At 39.1% G+C, this 3,305-nt stretch overlaps 1 protein-coding gene and 1 pseudogene across 1 annotated transcript in view; one reads left to right on the plus strand and one right to left on the minus strand.

Moving 5' to 3' along the window:
* Positions 1–3,305, minus strand: part of PLEKHF2 (pleckstrin homology domain containing, family F (with FYVE domain) member 2) — a 20,971-nt gene that overhangs the window by 17,171 nt on the left and 495 nt on the right. The gene's annotated exons all lie outside the window — the stretch shown is intronic.
* LOC101622322 overlaps positions 179–3,305 on the plus strand; it is a 29,960-nt pseudogene continuing 26,833 nt past the window's right edge.

A 3,305-nucleotide genomic window follows, 5' to 3' on the forward strand; every position in this document is an offset into this window, starting at 1 on the left:
CTGAAGTACAAAAAGTAAACCAATTTTTACAAGTCACAAACTGACAAGTTATCATACAACAAAGGTCAAGGTGAGGAGGGGCTGTGCTGTGAGAGTGAGCTGTAGTCAGAATATGAAGTACAGAGTTCAGGACTGGAAAGGAGGAAAATGAACTGCCTGGGAGGGAGTGGAGGCCACAATGAGGACGAAAGAGTTGTTCCTTCAGGTATGATGGGAAACAGATTCTTCACTCAACCATCACTAAGCACAGAGTTTACGAATTAGATAGTTCTGAATGGTGACAAGGTAAAAGAACACAGTCATTCCCACCGCTGCCATTGAGGGGTGAAGGTGACTGGATTTAGTGAACTGTAGTTCCAAATGTGGCCTTTCTGGTCAGAAATGAATATAATTGTTACCCCAACCTCTAGGCTTTCTTCAGCTACAACTACATCCTTTCTAGCATGTGAGAAATTTGACTGGCACTTAACTTCTCCGTACTTTAGCTGCAAAACACAGAGAATAAGGTGTTGGAAGATTGAATTAAAACAATATTCCTCAACCCCAGTGGCATATTTTTTACAAAGAAGAAAAGAGCAAAATTATCTATGCCTTGACCTCAAAGTCAGTAATTCTGATTTATTTGTCCTAGGTATCAGTTCTTTCAATGGCCTTCAGGCTTCAGTATTTCAAGTTTCTCAGGGAATTCTAGTGTGCAGCCAAAATTGAGAGTCAACATGTTTGTAAAGGTTGCTTTTCTTTTGAAATTTTAAGGTTCTATAATTCTATATAATTTACCATCACTCTGACAGTGAACTTACTCAAGATCATGAACCAGGTACTTCCCAAACATCTCAGTAAATGCTCACAGCACTGTGAAGCAAATATTTCTGTGTCCATTTCACAAATAAGTCCAGTGTGAGATGTGAAGCAAGTTATTCAAGAATCAGAAGTTAATAAGCAGCTCAGTTAGCATTCAGGACTTTTGTTTTTGTTCACCTTCTATGAACTTGCTTTCTCTAACACAGAAACTACTTGAATGCCTTCTGTTTTCTCCCCAAAAGCTCCCAAATTGAGTGTGCCATGGTGTTTGTGTAGTTTATGGATTGACTTATGAGACAATTATATTGTTGGTAAGAGTAAAGAATTAAGCCCAAATACAACAGTAGTTTCATTACTGAATCCCTTCACCTGGAGAGGTTTTGCAACTTGAATTAACACTCTGAAAGTATATCTATGAAGCATATTTTATTCAGAGGATCCAACACACACAGCATTAAGCATGCAGGTAGTATACTAAGCAGGTTCTCAAAGATTAACTTATCAATAGAAAAGCAATTTTAATAAGCTATTTATTAAGCAATGCCAAAATAAAATAAATATGACCTTCAAAAGGTTCAGGGGTTAACTCGATTTCCATCCAATACAAATAGCTGCAACTGAATTTTAAAATTATGATCATTACCCGTTTTGCTGATCTACAACTTTTTTGTTGATTATACTTTAGTCCATTATCTATTTGAAAATTTCATGAAAGGTTCAACTTCTGTATCCCCAAGGCTAAAATTCACCCAAGCTGCTGGAAGTAAATTACCACTACCACCACCTCCCCAAAAAAGGATTAAAGAAGATTTAATGACTATGCTCGAGGAAATTGCAATTTAATAAAACATTCATCAACTATATTTACAAAGAACATATATGTACTCATCCATTCAAACCTTTCCTGAGCATCTGCTATGTTCCTGGCACACTGCCGACAGAGAGGCATATGACTCTGTGATAGGAGGCCTGCTGTCAAGTTTACCATGGGATAAGTGAATTACTTTTGGGGCAAAAAATGAAGGCCAGGTAAGAACAGGGCAGGAAAGGCTTCACAGAGCACAGGCTTGACTATTTTAAAAGAAAAAACTTCAGCATAAGCACCCTTTCAAATCAACTTTTTACGTACTCAGGAACTAAATTAGAATCTGAAGGAGCATCAAAAACAGGCAGCAAAGTGGACAGAGAATACTCCACAGGAATGTTATTTATCTTTTGAAGTTACACTATAGGAAAAATGAGAAGGCTTCTGAGTCCCAAAACCTCAGCTAAAAAAGTTAAAAGATTTGTGAAGTTAGTTAAGCCATCTCATGTTTGGGTAACTCTTAATCCAGAAAAACAAGCATGTACAATGAATGGCATTTGACAAGGAAGTAACATAAAAGTGTTTCTTTTTTAAAGAAATCTATGGAAATTATCACATCTAAGCAAATAGTTTTACCTATAGATTAGAAAGAGAAATTCTCCAAGACATGATTTAAGGTTTATCTTATTTGTGGCTGAGTCTTTTCAACTCGTTAAACAGGATTTTAAAGCTAAGATGCTTTTAATTAAATTATTTTTGTTAATTTACTGCGGTCATTCAAGCTGAATCTTTTTTGATGAGTTGGTCAGTAAAAGAGGTGTGTGTGTTGTTTTTTTTTTTTTTTGAAGCGATTACATGGGCTTTCCAAATAAGTAACTTAATACCATTCACCTCCAATGCTGTCAGAGGACCAGAAGAGATTAAAAATAGAAGCCTTCGTTAATACGGAATTAACCTGAGGACCCCGGGAGCTACTAGGGTACAGAAAAAGGTAAATGTTCAAAACATGGCAGGCATGCATCTTAAGAAACCAAAGAGAAGGAGAAAAAAAATAACTCGGCAATGTCAAGAACACTTCACCTTATGCTTGAGAGAACAACACATGCCTGTAAGTCTCCCAGTCAACGTTCACGTCTAAAGCTTTCCTTAATGAGTCTCTCCAGTAATGTACTAAGATACAACAAAGCAAGTATTTGTCCACGTACAGACTGGGTGAGTCTATGAATTACAGACAACAGCTTCGTTTTCTGTGTCCTTAATACTAACTCATTTCCATCGCAAACATCCAAGTTACTGCTGCAAGGTACTGGGCACACGAGGGTACTGAAGCAATGGCAGTGGCCGTTTCTCGGCCTTCAGGGCACTTTCAAAAGAAAAAATAAACTCGGCCACCGACCGTCCAGCTTTAAACGAGTCCGAATAAATCATGTTTCTCAGAACAAATCCACGGTGCCGTGCTTTGCCCCAAATCAACAGAAAAACATACTGCTCAAGTTGCAATATCCCTAATGCCCAGACCCTGCAAACTTTTGGTCTGGAAAGATGTGGGGGCCTTAAGAGGCCACTGGTCACGATTGGGACTTCAATCCTCATGCCCCACAACTTCCAACCCGACCTCGGGGCTCCCTTCTCGGTTCCGCCCGGTCCCCGCCCCGCGAACCCGAGGACTGGACACGCACCGGCGCGGCCCCTCCGGGCG

This window comes from Condylura cristata, unplaced genomic scaffold, assembly GCF_000260355.1.
Source record: "Condylura cristata isolate star-nosed mole 26May11 unplaced genomic scaffold, ConCri1.0 scaffold00009, whole genome shotgun sequence".
NCBI classification, from domain to species: domain Eukaryota; kingdom Metazoa; phylum Chordata; class Mammalia; order Eulipotyphla; family Talpidae; genus Condylura; species Condylura cristata.